The 27,417-nt window shown below is 42.2% G+C and overlaps 1 protein-coding gene across 1 annotated transcript in view; it reads right to left on the bottom strand.

The window, feature by feature from the left end:
* lzts2a (leucine zipper, putative tumor suppressor 2a) overlaps positions 1–27,204 on the bottom strand; it is a 44,420-nt gene extending 17,216 nt beyond the window's left edge. The window contains exons 1-2 of the mRNA XM_012919273.4: positions 26,906–27,204; positions 6,935–7,051 (exon numbers count right to left, since the gene is read on the bottom strand). The gene's annotated coding sequence lies outside the window, so the exon portion shown is untranslated. The remainder of the gene's footprint in view (positions 1–6,934; positions 7,052–26,905) is intronic.
* Positions 27,205–27,417: the final 213 nt, after the last annotated feature.

Genomic DNA, 27,417 nt, shown 5'->3' with positions numbered 1-27,417 from the left:
GCAGACGTATTCAGACATACTGTCCGTGCCGCTGCAAACTCGAGAAAGACAGAGTGGGGACAGGCTGGCTTGGAAAATACTCATTCAGCAAACTGAGCACAAGCCAGGCCGACTTCGAATCTCTTGCCGTCTCTCTGTCTTCCTGCATATCTGTCTGTCTCTTTCTGGATTCGTCCACCCTGCTCTTCAACTAGAGGCTTTACATAAACACCTGGCATGAGATGTAGCTAAATGGGATCATTGCAAAAGAATGGAGCCGAGCACAGAAAGTGTGAAAGGGGCTAGTAAAATTTTATGGAATCTGAATCCATCCTTATAATTCGGTCTTTTTGATGAACTTGGTGCCCCCACACCAAAGAGACTACCGCTGCTGAATGGGTACATGTATTTCAAAACGTAATTTGTCCTATTGCTTTAACAAAAACAGCATTTCGTTGCTCTGCTGGAGATGAAAAAGTAATAAATGACACATGGGAAAGAGCTGTAATTCTAAGGTATATAAATAACAGATTTTTCTCCAGGTACGATGCACTCATCATCACCTGAACCATGACAATGTAACCCCCTAAGGTTAGGAAGCCTAAGATGTAACACTACTGTAACCAAAAACACAAGTTCCTAAACTAATATGAGACAAGAACAATGACAGTTCAGCGTTTTAAAAGCATTCTGCTGTTGTTTTATTGACTTTGGAACATTTGCCGTTCTCAGTAAGTCATGTTAGTGCACGATTAGCACATAGATTGTAAATCACTACAGTTTGTTTCTTTGCATGGGCGAGTGCTGTCAAAAACCAGTATGAAAAGCAATAAAAACCTTTATCTGAGAAAGACTGAATAGTTTTGAATAACACTTTTTTTCTTAAGTGTATCTTGTTTTTTTTAAGGCTACTGCCATTAAAAAGTCATTGTTGCACATGTTGGTTATATTCAGAGGTTATGTGCAGCCTACCATACATTTACCTTTAAATGCTTGCACAGCAAGTTGATACTGATAGCATATCCTCCACCAAGTAAACAGAAACAAGCTCATTTATTTCCTTTGGTGTGACAGCTGAAGTCAAACTGGCTAATGCTGTTGTAGGACCCCTTTATTTATATTAACCCTCTCGCACACGGGGCTTTGGTGTTATTTCGGCCGGTCATGTACCTCTCAGATGTTGATTGTTCCTAGCATTTATCCCTGTGTGGGTGCATCAATGGCCACGTGCACATTTATAGAGAGGTGTCAGGTTACGGTATAGTCTTTCAGAAACGGTTTGAAATTATGACATACCTACAGCATAGGCACGTCTGATGAGTAAAGAAACTGCAGCGAGCATTAAAAAGCTATTCGTTCTTATCGACCAGCAGGGGGCGACTACACTGAATTTGGAATGAAGTCTAGTTGTATAGAACCATGGTCCCCAACCTTTTTTGCGCCACGGACTGGTTTAATGTCAGACAATATGTCGCGGATAAATACAACAAAATAAAATGATACAACCAAGACAAAAACTGTGGTATTTTGTAAATATAATAATAAATGCGAATTTACTGTGTAATTGTGTAACTTTATTAGCAGCGCCCTCCTGAAATCCGCCAACAACATCAAGAGCAACATCCTCCTCTCTGGCCCTTAATGCTCTCTGGTTGCTATGGTAACGTGTAAATATTTCTACAACTACAACACGGGAAAAGACCCAGGGAAACCGAGTTAACGATAAAAACCCTGAAAGCCATAAATTTCACACCCGAGCCTCAACTCTTGTGGCCTGGTACCAAACAAGTCACGGACCGGTACCGGTACGTGGCCCAGGGGTTGGGCACCGCTGGTATAGAAGTCATGGAGAAAACGACCCTTTTGGCGCTCTTGACTGTGACCTCAGTAACACAGTTTAATGATGGCCTCAATCACTATTTTTAAGTCTTACTTAATACAATGTGAGATTTATTTTGTGAATTTGGTTTGATTCAGTCACAAAGAAGGATAAAGCAGGGTATCTTTTACAGTTTGACTGACTAGCATCTATCATGAGTGTCCCTTGGTTTTTCAGGTAGATCCACTGTCTTCTCATCACATCCAATTTCAAAATATGAAGATGGTGACTGTGAAGCAGTTGGGTGACATCATGGTGGCTATGGCTATCCTTTCTTTAGGGCAAATGACAAATGATCTAAAGTTTTTGCTGGCATTCTGTGTGAGAACGTGACTTTAACAAACTGGAACGTGATCTTAAATGAATCCAGCCCACCTAAGCTCAGCCTAAACAGAGAGAGGATAAAAGGTAAAAGACTTTCAAAAGACAAAGAGAGCCACAAAAGGTCTCAATACCTTTTTTTGAAGCTGCTTAACTACCTTTTAGTACTGTGCATACACACCCACAGCACACAGGAAGCATTAGTCAACACGGCTGCAACATGTGACACGTTACCTCATTTATTTTGTCCAGAGAAGATGAGGTAACCCTTCTTTTCCATCTCTGCCCCCATTCTCACTCCCCTTCACCTTACCGTTAACGTCACGTCAGCGTTTGTGCATTTATAGAGTAAAACGTCACTCCTGCGAACTCTGCCAAATCCCATTCTGGGTAATTACAGTCTTCTCCTAGCAAGCCCTCAAATGAAGCCTTAACATGATACAATCAAACACAGATACTACAAAGAGTTGAGTGAATGGACAGCACTGCGAGCTGTCTATAAACATATCTGCTGACGCACCATTCTCGGGTCAAAACAAACTTGATGAGAAACTACAATATGTGGCCCGAGGCACACGAGGAGTCTTGTAATTACACACATAGGGAAGACATGAGAGGAATAGCAGCGGGCTCTACCCCCAGTGCTTTGTCATCAAAAGAAACACAAAGATTCCCTTTGAGTCTTCTGGATGAAAACATGTTTTTTTGCAGGTCACACTTTTGAGATGTGGCCTAATTGTCTGCTTTGGTGCAAGTGTACATGCTGCCTCATGCTTTTCTTATCTTCACTGTGAGTGTGTGTTAAGACAGATTGAATAACACCCTCCTCCTTCTTCTCCTTCTTCCTCCAGGCCAACTGTCCAAAAAGGGGGGCAGCTTTTCTTAAGGCTGAAATTTCAAATCAATACTCCCAACAGTGTGTAATGAGTAGATTAGCCAGGGTCAGGATTAGAAAACCTGGGCTCAGACACCACAAAAAACCCTCATCATCCCACCTCAACAAATCCAGGCAACCAGTTTTGTTTGTCCCTGCACAAAAACTCTTCAGGGTCATTTAGACCAGCCACAAAAGTGACAACTTAAGAGCAGTAACTTCAAGCTTCTGAGTCTGTCAGCTGACTGAAGTTTGTGAATCATCATTTAACTATTCATTACTCAGTTTTTAGAAGTCACCAGCATTTTTTCTTTACTAAACTAGTTTCCATTCTAGTTGCAAAATCCTTGTTGCACGCGCCTCGCTGTCCATCTCCCTTGCGCCTTTCGTTAAATGTAACTCACCCTCATAAGGGGCTTCACACAGAGAGTCAAGGTGCTCATGAATACAAAGTTTATTCTCAGGCAAATTTGCATAAATTTAAACGAAGCCAAACGGCAATGGAAAGCAGGGTGAGGAGAGCCTGAGTTTGGAGAATCTGAGGCATATGCACTGACGTTTCTCATACAGACACATGTAAGAGCACACACACTCTCTCCTTCCCTCCATACTCACTCCAGTGAGAGCCCTGCATCGCTGCCTTCACTTGTCTCTCTTGGAAAAAAAAGTTTAAAAAAAAAAATCAGTCCGGTGCTCTGATGGCTCAGATTCTCCGCGTCTCCCCTTCCTTCTTCTGTCGACTATCTCTCCCCTACAGCATTCCAGCTTCCTGCCGTTGCCTCTGCGCCGCTCCCAGACTTCATATCCTGACACAAGGACTTTCAAATGGAAGCCCTTTTATTTTCCTGTCCCCTCACCACCTCCTTCTTGGTCTTCTCACTTCACTCCACTGTTTCTCTTCTCAGCTTTCCTTCCCTGCTGTCTGCCTTAGCACCGCCTCCCCCACCGCCTCCTCCTCCTCCTCATTCCTCCCTCCCCTCTCCCACTTTTGTCTGCCTCTAGTTCCCCTCTTTTAGCACACACACTACTCTCTTCTGACTCCCTTTTTCTCCTCCCCCTTCTCTTTTTAGCCTTAGAATCATCCCCCTCCTCTTTCACATTTACTCTCTGCATCAGCACAGTGCTGCATCGGATATGACATTTTGGGAAATCTTATCCACTTTTTGTGTTTAGTGGATTTGTGTTCGAGCACAATGGCCCCAGGCATCGGGGGAATACCCCTTTCAACACGGTTTGCAGCACCTATCCCCTTTGGCTAAATACTAGGCCTAGTTACACCCAATTAACAAACAACATCCACCACATGAAGAGCAGCAGTCGCTACAGAGGAAGAAAGAGGGCGAGTCATTTATCTCAGTATATTATATAACATCTTTCTGGCAGCGTGCACCTCATGTTCTCCAGTGCACATGAAAGTGAGTGTGGGTATTGTTCACCAGGTATTAGGAAGATGCCCAGGTCCAGTGGCTGCAAAACCAGCCCAGTTCATCACCCCTTCACTACTACACTGACAGCTGATAGAAGGTCTTTGAGCTGATATACTGTGTTTGGTTTTCTCCAGACATGGCGGCGGGTATTATGGCCAAACATCTACTTTGGTTTCAAGGTTGTTCCAGAAATCTTGTGGTTTGTTCAGATGCAACTTTACAAACCTGGCAACCCTTCCAAGCCAGTACTACTGTCATTACCTTTAACATTTAACATACCAACTGTAGAGTCAGAGATGCAAGTCTCTCCTTTCCTCATAAATTTACTTCAAGTTTTATGATATTAAGCTAAAGTGCTAATGTTATCAAAGCACTATCATTGTTAGCATCACTATTGCTAAGTCCAGCCTCATACAGCTGTTAAGTGGGTACAGGCAATTAATTGATCAGGACAGCTCAATTGTTGAGTAATTTTTTTTTTTTTACAAATAAATTCATCATTTAATCAATAATTAAGTCACTGACTGTTTCAGCCCTAATTTACTTTCAGATCACACACTTGGCTCTTGTGTGGCACGCAGCACTTAGCACTCTTGGTTGGTTGTTGTGTGCTGCCGCGGTGGAAAACCAATAAGAGGACTGAATAATGGTGTGTGTGTGTCATCACTTTCTATCTCCTTACTGGAACTCCCCCATTCCTCCCTCTGAGTCCCACGGTGGTAAAGTGAGAGAGGGGGGAAAAAAAGAAAGAGTTCACTTTTGCTCCCTGACTTGGCACTTTGCTACCACTAACACAGCCCACCTCTCTGGGCTTAAAATACAACACCAGAAAGCTTTTGAGTCTTTTATATGTGTGTGACACTGTGCGAGTGTGTGTGAGTCAGCAAGAGTTTCTATTTCAGCCTTTGAATAGGTAATAAAAATCCACAAAACCAGTGCATCAGCTCAGTTTGAGTCAGTGAAAAACAGGACTTGTGACGTATTAAAGAAAAGTGAGAGACTTTGTATCTAAAACTAATATAAATCATTTAAGTGGACATATTATGCTCATTTTCAACTCCATATTTCATTGTTGAACTCTACTAATGTAGTTTTCACAGTACAAAATGATACACAATATACTTTTTGCAGCCCCTGAGTTCATCCACTTTCTGAAACAAGCAGTTTGACTTTCTTTCCTTTCTTCTAATTGGCTGCCCTTCTCAAACAGAAACTTTGAACAGCACTTGGGAGGAGCAGCTGAGTGCCTGGGATATCTGCTGTCAGTGACATCATACAGGTCCAAGAGTAGAAAAAATGTTTGAAACTAAGTGTTTAGAGCAGTCTGAAACCAGAGCTTTTGGACCACAGGGATTACTTGAATACACTCTGGCCAATTTTACTGTGAACTTGTACCTTAAAACCCAGAAAACATTTCTAAAGATGCTGAAACTCTATAGAGATGAGGACAAAGTATGCTTTGGTTTATCACATTAAATCTCATTTTACCCAGCCAAATACAGTTCAGTGAAGCGTTAGCATTTACTAAACAGGTATCAACCAAAAAATGAAATGTTAAGTAGGACTTTGTATTCTGAAAACGACCTTCTAACACAGGTGGTGAGTTGTGTTTTGGGACAGATAATGAAGGAAGGAGACAGCTGGGCTGAGACAGGGAGGACTGGAGGACAAAAATGCAGCAGAGATAGCAGATCTGTAATGGATACAGTGGAAAGAAGAGAGGAAGACAGCTGCTGCTGCCTTGACAACATAGTATTATCACCCCAAATATCTTACAAGTGCTGCCGTTTACTGTTCTTTAGCTGATAGAAATGATAAGGGCTTAATGTCAAGATTGAGTGTTGTGTGACTGCTTTTGAAGAACAACAGACACAAAAAAGTGCATAATATTCTCTGCATTAGCTATATTAGGTGTGTAAAAAAAAAAAGTGAAGTCGAAGAAAATTGTGTTTTCTGAATGAGACAATTTGATTAGCAGCACCTTCGGTGCCTCATGTGAGGCACTCGACTACAGTATGGAACAACATGAGCTCAGCCGCAAATTTCTAACCTCTTGACCTCCTCATCTCTTCTTCTACTCCCTCTAACCCCTGTGTCACATTCTCCAACTGCTATCCTTCTCCAAATCTAGTCCCTAAACAGAAGCATCAAAGAGGCCAAGACCCCTATTTCCATAAATGTTCTTGCATCTGTGTGACAAAATGAGGACACTCTAATATGAGCCCACACATTGTCAGTCCACTGATCAGCATTGACGGCTCTCATGAAAAGAAAGAAGAAGAAAAAAAACAGAAGAGAGAAAGAACACAAAAGGGAGGGCAAGAAAGAACAAGAGTGGGTAGTAGGAGGAGTGGGGGATGCTTGAGTCAGCAAATACTGAAGGTCAGCGTTATCAGAGAAGGGTTTTGTCTGCAGAGGGTGTTTTATTTTTTGTTTTTTAGCGTGGTTCTTTACCTCAGTGTGTCACCCAGCGTCCTCCTCCTGGTGGTCTGGGGGAGAGAGGAAAATGGCAGAGTGCTTTCATCCCAGGACTTTGCTTCTTTCTGGGATTCTCTTCAGGTGGACCGTGACCTGAGGAAAAACAAAGAGTTAAGATGAACTAATCTGACCAGTTGTGTCCGTCAGGTACGAGTGAACTGAAACAGTAAGGGCCAAACATCTAAACTCTACAGTGTGGATTTGAATTTATCTAAAATGGTTAGCATAGGAAAACAAAAACACAGTCAGAAATAGCAAATGTGATGACCTCACAGTGACCACAGTCCAAACATGAAGCTGAAAATGCACTTTTTGATCAATAAAATCTACAATCCTTGATCTCTTCCTTTCTCCTTCTGTCTTTAAACAAGCCACTTTTGAGCTGCTTGCATAGTAACTTAAGTCTCACACGTATGACAGTAGATGTTTTTTCTGCAGATACACAAATATTTATCTTTATACATCACGCTTTTCTTGTGCAAGAGCTAAAAAAGAATCATGAAATTTGTACAAATTTTAAATTAAACTGTCATCTTGTACTGCGGCTCTTACAGCTGGAGTTTTGCACAAGTTTCCTAAAACTAAATGTGGTTCCAATCTTTGGAAGAGAAATGGAAAAATCCTCATTAAGGCAAAAAAATGAAATGAAAAAGAGAAAGAAAACGTATCTATGAGCAGATAAAGAATATGTGTTTTCCCATAATATCAACACTGCTTCCTCCGAATACACTTGTGTGTAAATACCTTATCATAACTTCAAAGTGTAAATGTAGTTCCATTAGTACTACCACCCTCTGGTGTCCAATAATATTAACTATAGCATTTTTCTTGTGGTTTGCAGTACATGCACATGGGAGGATTTTATTTCCACCCCCACCAAAAAATGCTACTTTGCTGGGGTTTTTTATTTGTAATTTTCCTAATCTTTTGATTGCACCCTTTTTTCCTCTTTCTTCTTTTCCACTATCTTCACTGGAAGCCGATGAGGTAATCAGTCAGCTTGTTACAGTCTGAAGCGATATGATACGACTATTGATTTTGGCCCCCATGTCCCAGTGCACCAGGGGGTCAGTAATGCCACATCACCCGACCTCCAGGCCAGGATATAGAGCGGCTTTCAGGAATCACAGACCAGTGCTGACTGGGCACTGACAGCCAGTGCCACCAGCAGATAGACTGTAAAACCACAGACCATCACATTGACAGATTTTCCTAGAATTGCTGAGACCAGCCGGAGTTTGGTGTTTTTTCTTGTCAAACTTTAAACAACAAAAAGGACCGGAGCATCACACAGCTTACACATCAATCTAAACCATATATGTCACTTTTTTTTAAACATTTGTCCTTAATTGTTTGTGTAATTTTGTGTCCAACAAAACACAATCAGAAAAGAACAGCGATCATCATTGGCTTAAAAATGCAAATGCATTACGTTTCATATAAATCAATACGATCCATTTAATTCAATCAAAAGACCACATAAAACACAATTATTGACTAACTTGGTTCCCATATGGCTTCCATCCAGCTGAAGCCCAAATATCATCAGCATGGAACAACAATGAAACAAAACCGGGTGTCCATCTGTGTCTGTTAACAGGAAAGCTCACAAATTTAGAACCAGATTTGAATGAAATACAGAGGTCAGTAAGGCTTTAAGCCAAGGTATGACTGATTAAAGTGGCAATCAGGGTCTGGGATTTCTGCCATTAGATGATTATTGTGTTTCAGGCCTGATTTGATGGACACGTGATTTGTAGCCGCTAACACCACGAAACAAATAGTAAAGAAAACGTTGTGAGGGAGAAGGTGCGAGAAACGGGGTGGGTCAAGGGCATCTAGCATGTTCTAACACGGAGGTGGGGTGGCAGGAGGGTCAAAGCCTTTCCACAGAGACACGGGGGAAGATTTGTTGAGATAACATGAGAGTGGTTAAATTTATTCACCCTCTTTAAGCTTCACAGATAAATGAAGAGTAGTGTCCCATAAGGCCAGCTCACAGCCAAATACAAGAATATTTTATTTTTTTAGAAACACTAATGTGCAAATACATCAATATACACACAGATTTATAGATCTAACCCTGGTCTGCCTGTCTTTTAATTGTCATAAAACCCACTGCAAGGCAATAAAACATGACCTGTGATGCTATAATGATCTCCGCAGTGGTTTAAAGGCTTCAACACACACATACACGCACAGGCATAAAATCTCGCTTCGATGCTCTCTGTCTAATCAGGCGACGAGATCTCACCCAGTATGATGGGCTGATGTAAACCCATGGGTGCAGATTAGATAGAGATTATTCATCCTTTAGATCACTGCTAGATAGATTACATCGCAATAGCAGCATATGTCCTCACTGCAGGGATGACACTGTATGTCAGGACAATGACACTGTGACTGAGGCTCCTGCACGGTGCTGCAGTATTAACTTCAGCTGAGGGTAGCGCTAAGGTCATGCAGCTTGTGTGTGCGCTTGGCTGCCTTAGGTTCACTTTGTAAATCAAAGCAATCCTTATGTTAGTAGTAGTTTTCGGTTACTGGAGAGATGCAGTATGGTGTGCTGTTGAGGGAGGAGCGAAGGAGGGTGAAGGCGAAAGTCGCTGCCGTCACCCAGAAGGCGTGGCTAAATTTGTGCCAAGGTGACTCTTGCACAATGAAGCAAGAGAGACAGAGAAGTGTTCAGTTCAGTCCATTAATACACGTACTGGATGTATCTAAGTGTATTAATGGGAGAAATTTGTCACTGTACACATCACTGTATAATACAATATCAGCAATTATTCTCTTGATTGGTTAATGTAAAAAAAAAGTCAGGTAATCATGAAAAGTTGACCGTTATCAGATTCCCGCGTTAAATGGGAAATCTGAAAATTTTAAAAAGATGGAAAAAAAGAAGGAACTTATGGTGCATTTCACTGGAGGACAGAATTTTTAACTGGAACGCCCCCCCAAGCCAGACTTCCAAAATCAGACAGTCAGAGCAGCCCCACCAACCCTAAGACAATCCAAGATTGCTTCAGGGCATGTAAAAAGCAGTAAAACCATAAGACATGTAACCAGCTAAGTAAGTCAGGGTCTATCCACGAACGTGTGGCAATGGTGGTTTTAAGTGCTAAAAAAATAAACAAACAAACAAACAATACGCTTTGCACTAATATGATAATGATGCATGACTGACTCTATCTTGCTAAAGAGCAAAACAAATGCTGTTGTTCCTTGTTTTTCTGACTTCACTACTGAAACACACACAACTCAGGAGTGACATCACTTCCACCTCAGTCATCCGACTTCTGAGGTAAATGGAAAGCAGCATTATACAGTGGGGCAAAAAAGTATTTAGTCAGCCACCGATTGTGCAAGTTCCCCCACTTAAAATGATGACAGAGGTCAGTAATTTGCACCAGAGGTACACTTCAACTGTGAGAGACAGAATGTGAAAAAAAAATCCATGAATCCACATGGTAGGATTTGTAAAGAATTTATTCGTAAATTAGGGTGGAAAATAAGTATTTGGTCACCTCAAACAAGGAAAATCTCTGGCTCTCACAGACCTGTAACGTCTTCTGTAAGAAGCTTTTCTGTCCCCCACTCGTTACCTGTATGAATGGCACCTGTTTGAACTCATCATCTGTATAAAAGACACCTGTCCACAGCCTCAAACAGTCAGACTCCAAACTCCGCCATGGCCAAGACCAAAGAGCTTTCGAAGGACACCAGGAAAAGTATTGTAGACCTGCACCAGACTGGGAAGAGTGAATCTACAATAGGCAAGCAGCTTGGTGTGAAAAAATCAACTGTGGGAGCAATCATCAGAAAATGGAAGACATACAAGACCACTGATAATCTCCCTCGATCTGAGGCTCCACGCAAGATCTCATCCCGTGGGGTCAAAATGATCATGAGAACGGTGAGCAAAGATCCCAGAACCACACGGGGGACCTGGTGAATGACCTGCAGAGAGCTGGGACCAAAGTAACAAAGGTCACCATCAGTAACACACTACAACGGCAGGGAATCAAATCCCGCAGTGCCAGACGTGTTCCGCTGCTGAAGCCAGTGCATGTCCAGGCTCGTCTGAAGTTTGCCAGAGAGCACATGGATGATACAGCAGAGGATTGGGAGAATGTCATGTGGTCAGATGAAACCAAAGTAGAACTTTTTGGTATAAACTCAACTCGTCGTGTTTGGAGGAAGACGAATACTGAGTTGCATCCCAAGAACACCATACCTACTGTGAAGCATGGGGGTGGAAACATCATGCTATGGGGCTGTTTTTCTGCCAAGGGGACAGGACGACTGATCCGCGTTAAGGACAGAATGAATGGGGCCATGTATCGTGAGATTTTGAGCCAAAACCTCCTTCCATCAGTGAGAACTTTGAAGATGAAACGAGGCTGGGTCTTCCAACATGACAATGATCCAAAACACACCGCCCGGGCAACAAAGGAGTGGCTCCGTAAGAAGCATTTGAAAGTCCTGGAGTGGCCTAGCCTCCACTTTTTTTTTTTCACATTCTGTCTCTCACAGTTGAAGTGTACCTCTGGTGCAAATTACTGACCTCTGTCATCATTTTAAGTGGGGGAACTTGCACAATCGGTGGCTGACTATATACTTTTTTTGCCCCACTGTAGGTGCTTTATACCTTTTTCCAAACATGCTGATTTGCATATCTCAGGTAATAACCGGTTGAATTCACAGCTACTCAGTGGCTCACCCGCCTCCTGCACAGTCTACTCAGAAACCATCCTCACCTAAACCAAGCATCAGCGTGACCAACTGTGTTCTGCTTGTGTGAAAGCATAACCTCAGACAAAGACCAGATTCTTATTCATTCTGGTGTGAACACAGCCTAGGAGAAAATAACCCAACTTCTCACCTGACTTGATAGCGCAGTAAATACTTTCCTGGTGAGTTTCAGTTGCTATTTTTATCCTGTTTCTTCTGCTTATCCAACTCTAGGTTGCAGGGTGGGTTGGAGCCTATGCAAGCTATCAGGTGAGAGGCAGGGTACAGACTGTACAGATCACCTATCTATTATAGACCTAACAGATATAACTCACATTCACACTAATTTACAATCACTGAGTAACCTAACAAACATGTCTTTACACTGTGCAGGAGAACATGCATGTTCAGTTTGCCCATACAGAAAGTCCTCAGCAGACTGATTACTTCATACCTAAGACCTTGTTGATGTGAAAAGTGCTAATCGCTACACCACCATGCTCCCCATTATATGTATCTATTTATTTTTTACAGCATAATAATAACAATTATGTTAATTATCCTCCCATTTAGAGCAAAATACACAGTAAATGAGGGTACAATTTAGGCTAGAATTAGCTTGTGATGAACAGTTTGCTAATCTATTAGCACTCAGTGTTCTCAGTTTCACAGTTACCTCACTGACGTTTCAAAATACCTTGACGGTGATGTCAAAAATACTGAACTCCCGGCTTTAAAATGGGAGTCAAGAAACCAGTGGGTGATATTCATCATGTCAGCATCCAACTTCTATGCCCAAAACTCACAAATATCACGCACGTATATTAATGGAATAGGGGAAAAGCAACCAGCTATTTTGTTTAAACAAGCAGATTACACATCAGTTCAATAACACAAAGTGAATTTTATCAGTTTGAGCCACTGCTCATATCAACCACGCACACAGAAGGGTTTTAATCAAGATACACCACAGCAACTCTTTCCAAATAATACTCCCACTGTCTTTGTAAACTATTTCATCTTGGTTTGGACTGTTGTGAATCTGAGTTTTAAAAAAAAAAAAAAAATCATCATCATTTCTATTATAAAAACATTTTTAAAATTTCATCTTTGCACCATTTTCTGTAATTTTTAATTCATCAATATCCAGGAAAATAAATACTGGCTGATCATGAAAGTGAACAACTGCTGCTACTTAAGTGTCCCGAAACACCTGAAAACATGTAAGTTAAACTACTTCTGCATAATGTGAAAAATCGGGACAGGTGTCGAGCGTCTCGTAGCATCCATTGTCACATTGCTCATCCTCGGATATTGAGTAAGAATAGAATAGAATCAATGAGAATCGTAAAGCACTTCCCAGGAAAAGAGCAGTCGGGTAATGCAGTTTCTATGTATCTTTCTTTCTATTTTCTCTGTCATTAGCCATATTGTACTCGGTGTCTGGCACTCTGGCTGTTGCGGCTGCCGTTTTCCCAAGAAAGTGGAAAGCTGCTTTGTTGCCATAATATGCCCTGTGTGATGCTTGGCCCACTTTCCATCTTGCTTTCATTGTGTAAGCACACATACATAAAACATGATTTGCTGCTTCAATTTCTGACTTTTATTCAGCTGGGATTTGGTGGCAGACAACATCAGAGCCATGAAAAGCAGAGCGGAGCAGCGACGAAATGCAGCTCTCCCTCTGATCCTCTGAGTGAGGAAGAAAAGAGAGAGAGAGAGAGAAGGAGACAGAGAGCTGGCTACGATACAAAGAACAAGGTTTAATCACTGACCTCTAGACTTACAACTAAAGACAAATGGCCATGATTAATGAGGCCCATTCATCTTACAGGTTAAGAAAAAAAAAACCCAGCAGGGACTGTGTGTGCCCGTGATGCTCTCGAGCTTCAGTCCTGTTAGTTTGCACTTCACGTGTGAGTCCAAGGAGCTCAGATCAGGATCACTGCAGATCCAGCATTGTTCACTAGAGGGCAGCCTGCAATGATGTGAAATCTGGCAGCTGCAATGATGGCTGTTCAGTCCTGAGTGAAACTTGTTCGTAGCAACAAATAACAGAAGGAACAGATAATATAGTATAAAGTTATTTTAATATCTGCTGTGCAAAACTATTGCACTAGCTATTTAAATGATTATTTTAACCTTCATTCAGATTGATTCCTTTTCTATATTCAGTACACTATGTACACTGCTTTAAAAAAGTACATACGGCCACATTATTGAGACTTGTCACAAGGAGTTGCCACAGTTGGTAGCTCCACTTGGGAGACTTATGCAGGATTTCCTTCCTAATGCAACCCAAAGGGGAATTTGTTTTTCTGGCTGGAATTAATTCAGTTATTTTAATTTATTTGGCTACTTATTCAGATATTTTGGGTCTTTTCTAGTTCACTGATGGGTTTTGATTTCTGCTGTGAAATTCACATCTTAGAGTCTAAACTTAATGTAAACAGCCTGAAAGCATGGATCCATCCTGCTTTGTATGAATGGGTAGGGTGGTAGTGGTGCAATGGTGTAGGGCAGGGGTGGCAAACTCCAGGCCTCGAGAGCCAATGTCCTGCAGGTTTTAGATAACACCCTGGGTCAACACACCTGAATCAAATGATTAGTTAATTACCGGGCTTCTGGAGAACTTCAAGAAATGTTGGGGAGGTAATTTAGCAATTTAAATCAGCTGTGATGGATCAAGGACACATCTAAAACCTGCAGGACACCGGCTCTCGAGGCCTGGAGTTTGCCACCCCTGGTGTAGGGGATCTTTTCTTGGAACATCTTGGCCCCCTCAGAACCAGATGAACATTAGTTAAACACCACAGCCTACATGAATATGATTGCTGATCATGTTCAACCCTTTATGACCACCACATGTCCATCTTCTGATGGCTGCTCAAATGGCCTCCACTATCACCAGATCTCAAAGCAGTAGAGCACCTTTGGGATGTGTTGGAACAGGGGATTGATAGTCCGGATGTGCACATGACAAATCCGCAGCAGCTGTGTGACGCTATCATGTCTGTATGAACTGAAATCACTGAGGAATGTTTCTATCGTGTACCTAATAAAGTGGCCAGTAAGTGTATGACAAGACATCCAGTTTGGTTACCACGATAACCATGCACTCCTCTTTTTTGTGTAACCAAAAATATAAAATCTGTGAGTAGAAAAAAGAAACAAAAAACAAATTTACAATATTTGAATGAAAGTATTTAGTTATGTCAGAGGGGAGTGACCTCATCAGTACTCTCCACCGTAAAGTGAAAGGTCTAATTGATGCACTCCAACTCTTTGACCCCTATCTCCACTCCTATAATGTTTCTAAGGATCATAAGTCATCCTCCTCTGTGGCCAGATTAGATGAGATGACAAGAGATTGGAGGGGATGGCCGCAGCAGCAGCAGCAGCGGTGGGTAAAGTTTATCTCTGTAACCGAGCTCAAGAGCAGCAGCTGATGTGTGGCCACAGCTGCACACAGTCAACCTCTTATGAAAATCTTGGCAGAACAAATGATGAGTTTGCATGTTTGACGACAGCTGATGACTAATGAGGGTCTTCTATGCAGAAACAATGCAACATGGGCAGGATGAGCAAAAGGTGACCACACAGAGGAAGATTAACAAATGAGAAACAATGACTGCAGGAAAAATTTTCCTTTTCCTTTTCACTGCTTAAATCACAGCCGGAGCTAAAGGCTTTGTCTTGCTTTGTCTGTTTCCAGCTCTATCAGCCCCACCACTGTTGTTGTAACAATTTGTCTGTCTGGAGGATATGGATCATCTCTCTTCATTCACACGCTTTTTCTCCTCTCTTATTATTTCCATCCTCCCTATCTTTAGCTTTTCTTACATTATTTCAAACACAATTTTCACACAGATTCAGTATGGGGGCTGCTGCTTCACACTGGTTATCTATCATGTTTAAGCGTCTTTTATTGACTGCACAATGAAAATGCATTATTAAGAAACAATAAAAGTTGTCATTTTTCTCAAATCAAGAGATTATTTTCTTGAAAACTTCTTCCAGTACGTGCTAGCGTACTTTGCAGGAGTGAAAGCACCTGATCACTCTTCCTGCAGACGCCTGCACATGTGCACGTAGTGAATGCTGGTTTTATGTGCGTTCGTGAATGTGTACCCTCTGTCACAGTAAGTGTGTTATTGGAGCGGGGTTAGCCGGGGGGAAGGAACAAAAGAAACAAACAAGGTCCTGTGCAACCCCAAGACTGTTGCATGAATCATCCATAAACGTGTACAGTAGCTGGCCTGTTCTCACAGCATTCAGCTCACCAGTAATAACTGACTTCCTATGCAACATGGCAGGTGCTCAAAATATATATTACTGACCAAATGTAATAAATATATTTATATATTTGCAACAGAGCTGCAGTATTTCAGATATATACTGCACTCCTGCATTCAATCAATTTAAATGAATGTGCATTTTTGCCTGTGTGTGTGTGTGTGTGTGTGTGTGTGTGTGTGTGTGTGTGTGTGTGTGTGTGTGTGTGCCTGCAGCAGCAATGACATCAGACTCAGACCACAGTTAGACTGGGTCAAGTGAACATGCTTCTCGCTCTGAAACACATGCATTTACCTGCACGTGCACCTATAGCTGTACGTACGAAGGAGAGCGTGAGAGGGAGGAAGTGAACACATATGCAAATGTGATCTGGGAACAAAAAGGAGCTTGAAGAGATGGTGTGATTAACTTATTCCCAAGATTAAGAAGTGAAGGCAGGAGGAAATGTCAGAGGAACACAAAAAAAGTCTGTGTGTGTGTTTTGAATCCTCTCAGAAGTGCAGCCTTTGTCGAAGAGCTGAGCTGAATAGTGTGCAGTTTTTGCCTATTTTCTGTCACACACCGGTTAACAAATATCTCCAGCACGTCAGTGCTTCACACACACACACACTCAGATCTGCTGGTGTGTAATTTTCCTTTACTTCAGTGGCAGGTCAGCGTACCCATGTTCTCGTGACAGCCTGTGTTTACATCCTCGGGGTATATACATAACTTATATATATAGTGCGTGTTTGTGCGTGGAGCTAATGGAGACTGACATGAGGGCTGACATGGACACTGAGCTGTGCTGCACTGGACCATGCGGTTTAACCCAACAGCAGGGATAAACTATAAATAGACTCTCTCATCCACCCCCAAAGCTCCCCTATTCCCCCTTTTTCTTCCTGTTTCCTCTTTTCCTTTTGCTTTATCTGCAGATCTTTATAACCGTCGCTGGTAATAAAGATTGTGTCTTCCATTTCCTTCTATTCCTGATGGTTGTCTCTCTCGCTATGTCTCTCCAACATCTCTCCCTGTTGTCCCTCCATTTTCAGTCTCCAGCTGCCTCCTGTCTTTATGCATTTTTCTCTTGAAGAAGAAAAAAAAAGAACAGAGAAACAAAATACTGGAATAACAAAGAGGCCAACACCAATCGAATGGTCTCAGAAGAGAGGGAGAGAGTTTGGGGAGGGTGGGGAAAAGGGGGAGATATGCTAGTTAGGGGGGTGGGTGGGAGAGATGGAGTTATGTAAGTGAAGCTAATCCCCTCCCAACCCTGCATAATAAATGAGACGGGATGACACTGGCCTCATTTCATCCGTTCATCCCTGCATCTGCCGCCACTAGCCTTCCAAACCGCTCCGTCTCCACCTTAATCTGTCTGTTTGATCTTTGACAGCAGTCTAGGGCTTCATTTTGAACTCCGCACACCAGCAAATCCTGCTATGTTGAAAGCTTGTATAATTGTATAAGCATCTTGTATAAATATCTTGTATAATAGCTCAACAGCAGTTATACAAGATATTTGAAGTTTTAATTGGGAAAATGCTCCCAGAAAAGAAAAATGGCATCCGTTCCTCCTCTTTTATTTTCCCCCCGATATCAAAGATAACATCAGATTTTTGAAAGCCTTCTTGCATAACACAAGCCAATGCGGGACAGCAAGAATAGAATTTAAAAAAAACCCCATCAGATCCCCTGATGTTTTTGGAGCGCCAATGATAACATGTCAAAGATTATGATACAATCCTTTGAAGTGCTGTCCTCCGCAGCTTTCCCTTCTCAATTTAAACCCAGCAGTCTGACCCTGCCTCAATCCAGACATCCTAATCTGCAAAGGCATGCTTCACAAGGGTCAACATGACCATTTTAAACATGTTATTAATGCCGAGACACATATCAATATTACACCACATGACTCTGTAGCACAACAGCGTGTTGCTTCAGACTGTGTCAGACACAGAAACCTAATCCCGCCGACTGATTTACGATCTGCTGCTTTGAAGCTTAAGTTTCACATTTTGGTAATCGAGATCTGGGCATTTTGAAACCCGAGGTCCTCAAATTTAGGCAAGAGGGTCGAGTCGATCGTGCACTTCAGGGATACGTTAATTTTGGCTAAAGTAAAAAAGGCTTAAAATAAAAATGTCTAACCAAAAAAACCTGAATTTCTCTCCTGCTTAGAGCCTCTTAGTGCAACCAAGCACAAGAGACACCAAACAATTTATTAATCACAAGACAGCCACACCCTAAAACTGCCTGCATCATTCATTTTACTTAGAATGGGACTACCGTTTGCAAAATGAACACCATGCTGTATAGAGAAAGACCTGAAAGTCATAGGAATTTATAACCTAACATCTTTTGAACCTGTGCTCCAGACCTGGTGGCTACGTCTATCTTTTATATACAGACTGTGTTCATATGGACACGTTAACACATAGCATAGTTGCAAATGGCCACTAGCATAGCTAAAGAGTCTTAGTTGTAGTTCTAGTTTACACAAGCGGGCTATATCAAACAACCAGGCTTAATGAACAAAGGACGTGTAACTTTTCATGAGTTAAATGTCTCTGGTTTAATAGTTCAGTGTTGAGCACATTTTAAGGCTAATTATCACACTGCTTAGCACATTTTATCACTGAAATGGCAACCGTTGTGAACATTTACACTCGTGTAAGGTGTTCTGCAATTTTCCACTAAAAGAGTCGTTTGCTGGGAATTTTCTCCACTCGAGGTGATCAATTCTCTTCTAAACACCTTGAAACAGAAAATAAGGCAGTAGATGACAGAAGATAAACCAGTGTATGGTTACATTTTTAGGGGGGTGCACGTCAGGTTATTGCATAGGTTATGGTGCAGGGTTTCAGGGGAGTTTGTGGTTACAGTGTACCTGTGACACAGAGACCCTGCACCCACCATTACTTATGAGCAGAGTCCGTTAGACCTGTAACTCCACCCAACACTGTCACAGCCACACATAATGGGGTACTTTTCTTCATCCCCACAGCAAGGTGAGCAAATCCATTACTACAGGTTCCCCAAAAACAAATGTAAGAACATATATTAAATTTTAAGTCATTTTCATTCATTCATACGTAGTCAACTTTTTATAAATTAAATTCTATTACCTCCTAAAATGAGTTTCTTTTTTTCCCTTTACAACAGCAGAATTTCATACATGCACATGAGAGTGCTGCATGAAATCACCACCGGCTAAACCCCATTTTAATGCAATCAGCTGGATCATTACTGATCTGTAGCACAGACTGTGTATATACAGATGTGGTGATGAAGAAATCTATATTTATTTTTATACAGTCTGTGATCAGTAGAGTATTTATAAGCTGTTTCTTAACGTTCAGTATTAGTACCAGGTAATTAACTCCTTTATGAGTACCAAGGCTGTTATTTTAAGCAGTTTTTGAACTTTGTTAAACTTTTTAAAAGTTTTAATATGAAAAAACAGAAGCCCCCACCATGTAGGAAGGAGGTCCTTGGCACCAACAATGCCCTTTAACTCCCCCTCCAGCTCTCCAATCCTCCTCCCCAGACAGGACGCTCCACTGAACTTTGACCTACTTCTGTCTGCCATCAGTCTGGGCTTTGGAAGGAGGAGGAGGAGGTGGGGGCAGCAAGGCCTCAAACGCAGCGAGCTTCACGCTGATCAAGCCTGTTAATAATAATAATAATAATAATAATAATATGAATATCAAAGGTTTATTTGGACAATACATCTTTTGAAGGTCAAATCACAGAGTGAAGCTGGGGGACGCTTGAGGATGTGTGCATGTGAAATAAGCAAAGAAAGACTGAACTCATTGTTTAATACAGTTCCTCTAAATTTTAGCTGGGCACACACTCACGGACACATGCTGAGGGACTTGGTTTTACTTTTCCACCGATCAGCCACAAGACAAGCCCTGTCTTTCTTCGTTTTATCCTATCCGTGCCTTTCATTTCCAAGAAATCTCATCCACCAGATGGACACAATCCTCTGCAGGATAATGCCAAGCAGACAAAGACACCATGACAAAGAAGCAGACAGCACCTCCAGGATTCAGCTCTGTCAGTCTGAGCCCAAGACTCACTGGAAAATAAGCAGAAACCAAGTAACAGCATCACTCCATAAACTGCAAGTAAGTTTAAAAATATGCCAAATGTTTCATAAGCGCAGGACAGCTTCCAGGCCAGCTGAGTCCTGGCAATCCACTTGTGACAGGACAGCTTCATAAACTGAGGGATGAAGTGTTGGCTCGGACGAGAGGGCGGTGGGAGTTATGTTATCAAGATTTGGGATGGGATCCCAGAGGTTCCCGGAAGAATTCTGGGAACATCGGGGCCTTACATGTGTGTATGAGAACGAAAGCGATTGAGGCACAGATGATGAGAGAGGCGACATCTGTCACCAATTAAAAAGGAGGGATTGATCCCAAGGTTACGCCAGAGAGATACAGTATGCAGCGATACTCTAGAGTCACGATGTAAACACTTTTCTCATGGTTAATAATTCCCAGCCCCCAGCCTCCTTCCCCTCTCCGCTTCCACAGACAAGCCAAACACAGTTTACCCAAGCTAGTCAGCTGATGCAGGAAAGGGGGAGGAGGGTGGGGCGCTGCATGGTACGCATTCTGCAGAGGGGTCATCTGGCAGATGCATCCTCTGGGCTGGCTTCACTCCGTCGAGCGCACAATGGGGAAGAACGCTGACCAAGAGGGTGGAGGAAATCTAATCTATAAATCCAGCACATGTCCAAACAACTGGGTGTCAGGAGATCTTTGCTTATGTTATTAGCTCAGGGGTGTCGCACTGTAAGTTGTAAGCTGGAAAACTCACTGATTCAATTCGACTGAGGTTTGGCAGGGCTAAGAACAAATATGCAGTGTTTTCCTATCTAAAACTCCACACCGGCAGGCGCTGATGAGCTTTTATACTGGATCAATAACTCATGCTTTGTTTCCCTTGCTGGCACAAATCAGGTTTCCAATAAAGACAAATCAACCAACAGCTTAATCAATGACTTTCACGCTTAAGTGGAAGCAGGCCTCTGTTAGTCACGTTAGGAACTATGCAACCAACAGGCAATTTCTTGCCTAGCTAAAAGGAAAAAGAGTCTCCTGAATGAGTTTTCTCATAAAAACAAAGACTGCTACCATTAAGAACTAATTGTTGCAGCTGCAGGTCGTCACCTCTTAAAATCTTTTATCAGCCACCAGGCAACGAGCCTCAATTCTGGACCTAATACTCGTGTCATCCATCAATCTTGCGTTTGTGTGTGTGTCTGCGTGCGTGTGTGTGGTCTGCTGTTTCAGCACTGGCCATTTCGGTCCTCATACATCACCCTCCCGACAGCAGTGAAGTGATGCTTAGTGACATATGATGCCACTTTACCTTCTCTTCAGAAAAAGAGAGAAAGAGCTGGAGAAAGGCCTTGCTGTTCCCAGATAGATGAAAACCATTTCCATGTGCAATGACGACACTTTCCTAACGGGACGGCCAACGGATTTGTGCACTGCGAAGGTTGAGCACGTAATAACAGATTTTTGTTGCTCCAGACAAAAATCACTCTGAGAAGCTTCTCTACGGGATCTTTGGGGTGCTGTGAACAAATGCATAAATGTTGAGCAAACACAGTTTGATTGGCCTACTAATGGATGTTTGGAGCACTTGGCAGACTTCAGCACTGCTGGTTCTAATGTGATCTGTGCCAGAGCTCTGCTCACTAATGTCCATTATACCATGACTTACTCCACCCTGCATTGATTCCGGCTCTTCTTACAGACTGCGAGGGCTTTCAGAGCCCATCTCCGCCTGCCATCTCAGTTATCAGATTGCAATGGCAATTTAATTGAACTGCAATCTACTTACGCAAAGAAAAAAAGGGGGGAAAAGAACACATTATGAGTATCTTTTGGCGCTGGAAAGGTTCTGTAAGAGTATGATAATTGACCTGCTGCATGCATGTTCATGGGCCATCTAATATATGCTTTTCTTTTGTAAAAAAAAAAAAAACTCAAAGGAGGTAATGGCAAGCTGAGGCTATGGGCTGTTTGACAATGAGAGAGCAGTAGTGGTCCAGTAGTCTGTATGGCCACATGTGTCCCTGTGAGCTTTTACAGCTTCACATACAGAACTCCTGCACCATATTGCACTTCACCTTTCGCTGACATCCCAAATTTACCTGTAAATTTATATTGTGGGAATTTAATTAAATCGCGGGTTTCTGCTACCTATTTTAATTTTTTAGATCTCAATTATTTTTGCAGTAAAATAAATATTTTCTGCCTAAAAAATTAATAACTACACCCCATCGCTGATCCAGCCAATGGCTCATGGTGTTATTCGCACAATTAAGGCGCTTAATATGCAAAACTACCTGGTGGACTTGCTGAATACGTAAGGATGTGTCTCAAAAGTGTGTTTACGAGTGTAAAAAGGGTTTATAAGAGCGTGGGTTTTACACCTATTGTGTGGAACTTAACCCCCACGATAATCGAGGGAATACTGTAGCCATACCTTCAAACCTAATGGAGCCAAAGGTCGCTTTACTCATCCACTTCAGCTGAGAAAACAGTTGTCTTCTGTGTTTGTGAAGTGAGCTCTCCAACCTCCAAAAACTAATCTGGGTAATGTCATCAAGGTTATCTTGAACTAGTTTTAGACTTTGGTATCTACAAGAAAAAAGAGTTGCAAAGAGGCAAGGAGGAAGGAAGCTTTAGAGACATTTGATTTGTATTCTTTAACAAAAAGAAATATAATACTAAATCTCTGGAGTACCATTTACCCCCATCTACCCTTGCCTCTCTCTGCAGATCTGACCTGATCTCCTGCAGCTTGATGGATAAGCCTGCTGCACGTATACATGACTTGATAAATGTGGGTTATTTCGAGTGTCACAGTCAGAAGAATCAAATCTGACTTTATTATGCAGACCAACTGCGCCTCCTGTGTACCCATTTCCTTCCTTCTTTTGCTTTCCTCTGACGAGATGCAGCAGTGCGAGATTCAAAGATTCGATTCATTTAGTAAAGAGCTTCATAAACCTAAAATACCACCTGGATTTCTTGTCAGCATTACAGGGTCAGAAAGTCAAAAGGCCCAGCTTTCATTTTTCTAATGGGTTCAAAAAAAGCTTTGAAAGTATGCAACAGAAAGGATTCGGAAAAAAATGACGAGGCCCTTCTCACAACAGTGTTTACAGGAAACACTCAGCACGCGATTTCTGATCCAGTGCCACTTGTTGATAAGAATTCTGCTTGCCCATTACAACATTTCACAGTGCACTGCTACTGCAAGAATCCTTTTATTTTACTAAAGCCATCAGCAACTCAAGATTTCATGAAATAAAATTAAACTTAACTGTGAAAAGCCTGATTTCCTTTAATATTTAACAAGGAAATGATATAGATTTGCTGTAGTCAAGCTTCTTACAACAACTTCACTTCAGTAGCAGCAGAAAAATGTAGTCATCATTATGTGAACCAGAACTACCTCAAATGATGACTTGTGATGTTGATTTTATTCTGCAAGTTAAATACTGAATGTCAAAGTTAAAATGAATGTGACTTTCTTTCATTTCTTTCTTAGTGTCTGAAATGTGTAAAGCAATGATACGTCTGCAGGAAGCTTAGAAGTGTCTATAATCAGCCTTTAACAGTATGGACATTACTAGTACATACATTATTTTTAAATGCTAAACTCTGAAAGTTATCTGATGATCGATCACTGGAAATTACAATAGCAAACAGAGGAGGAATGATCTCATCCAGCATTCTCTTCTAAAAGACACAGGACTGCAAGCTGGGGAAAGGCTTTTTAAAACCTTTCACGTATAAATGTTTCATTTAAATATACTTCAGGAGTCTGCTGGCCTATGCTGAGCGATTCATATGTAGATCCATAATGAGTCTGTCTAAATAACTAACCTGATCAACAGTATAACACCTCAAGTGACTTTAAAAATGAAAACTCCATGAAGATGCTGTAAAGTAAAGTCATTAGCGGTGCTGCAACATTTATGGTCCTGAATGGGGATTTTTAAAAAAGGAAAAGAAAGGTCACTGCAAACCCAGGCAGCTACTAATTACAGTCTCACACACAAGGGCAGTCTTTGTGCGCACATGTGTGTGTGTGTGTGTGTGTGTGTGTGCGTGTGTCTGACTGACAGCTTGTCTCTCCCCTGTTGTGCTCCTGCTCATGTCCTGTTCTAATAGGCTGACAGCGAGGAACTGTGACGGAAATCTTAGTGACGCACTGCTAGAAAAATCACAGCTGAGGGGAAACTGAATCTTGGAACCAACATGCTCAAAAAAAAAAAAGAAGCATATTAAACACTGAACTACTCCATAAAAATCAAACAGAGCTTCTCTCTGACATGCAATTGAAGACATGAAATGGAGGCACAGGAAAAGACAAAATATCAGATGGAGAAAAGGTATCTGTTGAGCTCCTCTGAGTGCGTTTGACTCTGTCTGAGGAATTCAAGGCTCCTGTGGTGCTTCCACACAGAGAAGTTTACATGTTAGAAAGTTAGAAAGAAAGACACTTCCTGTTTTCTTTCAAATGTACTTGCAGTGTTTAAATAAGAGCAGCGTGAGATAGTTTGAGCTGCACGAGGCGTTTGCAGTCTGCATTACATCTAAATAGATAACAGTGCTGACACACTGTTTGCACACTTTTTAATAACATCACCATCATTATCATCATCACCACTGCAGAGCGATAGTCTTCTGGATCAGATTGTGCTGTATTTATACACCAAATTAGCCTTAACAATAAAACCAACCTAATACTTAATAGGCATCGATCAGTATTTCTGACTGATCAGGGGCCATCGGGACCCCTGTGGTGTCTGGCACCTTCAGGTTTGGCAGGGCCTGTGTGTTAGATTAGATTAGATTAGATGAAACTTTATTAATCCCTCAGGTGGGTTCCTCTGGGAAATTCAGTACAAGGTTGTACATTCAGGGTTGTGGTGTGGCATCTTGTGGCTCAGTTATATTCTGGCTTTTTCACAGTTTATAAGGCTGGGGCTGTTTCTCGGGCTCACTGTTGTTGAACAAGGTATTTGTGAGGGATTCTGAGTCAACAACCACGTTTAGATTGGTAATGATTAATGAATGCCAGGAGCCAAACACTTCGCTTCACCTACGAGTGGTTTTAATGTTGTGGGATAACGATGTTTGCTGCTTCACGAGGGATTCTCCTTTACATGTTATGTAAGTGTGTGTGTGTGTGTGTGTGAGCACGTTCATGTAAGTGTCACTTTCGGCTGAGATTATCTAATGGGCAAATTAAGCTGCCAACGCCGGAGCGACATTTTGAACAGTGGGTTGCGTCTTTAATGTTTCATCGTTCTCGAGTGCTGGCAGATGTGCATCAGCTGTGATTGCGCCTCCAGCTGTGATCTAGTTTTTTTCACACTTAATTGTTAATGTAATAAAAAAAGATGGGAGGTCGCGTTATTCGACCGCAGAGGCAGAAGGATTTTCATAACCTTGTTAAAAAGGGAAAACGGGAGGAGGAAAGGAGACAAGGAAAACAATTTGAGGACAAGATGCTGTAAAAACAACCATGACTTTGGTAATGTTATCACTTAGCTGCCTCACATTTCACCCCCTCAGGGTTTCACTTGCTGTGAAGGGGACATGTGATTTAAATGATCACAAGCATCCTCCCCTACCTGTCCCCCATCCACCTCTTTAGCTACTTCAATCCTAATGGCCTGACAGGTTGGTTATTACCTCCCACTGCTACCGAATCCCCCTCTCCCCCTTCTCTTTAGCTGTGTTATGTTGCAGTGACAGAGCAGTATGATATAGGTTCTCCCAAAGAGGGAGCATGATGCTTGAGCACATCATGGTGCTGTGATGCTACTAGTCTGTGCAGGAGAGGATGGAGTATGTGCGTGCCGAGCATTCACAAATTCACATTTGCAGCGTGCATGCATTCATTCATGCGTGGTTGTACTCGTGTTTGCATTCAGCTAAAGTCGTACAGCTGTGACAACAGGACACCCAACGCATCAATCATCTGTGAGGGTTCACCGCAGATGAGAAAGAGATGGAGAGAATCTCAGGCATGCTGCTTCTTCGGCATTTATATCTACTCCTGTGGGGATTATTTATGGTCCAATCAGACCCCGGGTGTTTCCAATTCAACTCAAACCCAATCCATAAATTAAAGTAGGCCTTGAGAGCATAAAGAAATGGCCATGAGAGCTCTCCCTCTCTCTTTGTCTGACCTTTCCTTTTCATCATTTTCACTTCATCCTCTCCCATCCACTTCTGTCTTTATAATACAAACAAAACTGGCTGCGCATTTTCAGAGAGGAAAACGGCCATAACAGGAAACGCGGTTTGCAGGAATAAGTGTGCATGTGTGCCATTTCCAAGGGGCAGCCCCCCTATTCACTGACACAGCGGGATGAAGATAACAGTAAAGCTTGTTCTCTTGTTTCTCTCTCTCTCTCTCTCTCTCTCTCTCTCTCTCTCTCTCTCTCTCACACACACACACACACACACACACACACACACACACACACACACACCAGCTCCTGAGGAAGAAAAGCTGAGGAAACTCGTGTAAAGCAAATCACTGCATTCAAGTGGATTAACTGCACAAGTACTCAGATTAAACTATCAATAAATCAAATGATCATGCAGCTACACCGTAAGCCATACATACTCTAACCACGCAACTCAGCAGAATCAAAGCACACTTTCACATAAATATCCACGCAGGTTTAAGCAAAATTCGTATTTTACGATAAAATTACAACTAAACTTCAACAACTACTTCTATTTCTATTTTTTCATGCGTGGACAAAGCATTTTGAGGGCGCTTGATAAAAGTCAAGAAGTCCTTAACCCTTCTGTTAAAATACAGCACAAAAACACAACACTCACTCAATCACTGTTGCACACTGCGTGATCTGCTCACCTTTAAAGATGTTATTTACAACCAACCCGTGCGGGGATATTTCCTTCAGCAGTGGGTATCTTGTGCGTCCCAAGCAGATGCAACTTTTTCAGAGAGCACCAACACGCCAGAAAAAAATCGACTCTGCTGTCCGTTCCCCGTAGTTACAGTCCGCTTCTTTTCCCAAAGCCGCGCAGTCCACGGCGGCTGTGATCTGCTGCTGATCCACGGCTGCTGCTCAGGTTGAAGGTGTTTGGTACTGTCACCGGCACAGCCCGATGTAGCGCTCTGCGAGGCGGGCTCACTCTGTGCTTCAGCGGGGGCTCGAGAAACGATCCACAACAGTCAAGGTTCAGGACAGGGACGGGGAAGGCAGGGGCTGTGAGAGGGGGGGCCGCGACATCCGATGAAGCCATTCCTTGACGCTCGTGCCTTTGCGCCAGTGGGGTTGATATACTGATATAAAAACCTCATTTAAAACTTGTAAACACTATCCACGTGCGAACTAGTTTTTTCAAGCTCAACGGAAGAAA

This window comes from Maylandia zebra, linkage group LG13, assembly GCF_041146795.1.
Source record: "Maylandia zebra isolate NMK-2024a linkage group LG13, Mzebra_GT3a, whole genome shotgun sequence".
NCBI lineage: Eukaryota > Metazoa > Chordata > Actinopteri > Cichliformes > Cichlidae > Maylandia > Maylandia zebra.
The sequence above is the reverse complement of the archived record's forward strand: the minus strand, read 5'-3'. Positions and strand labels throughout refer to the sequence as shown.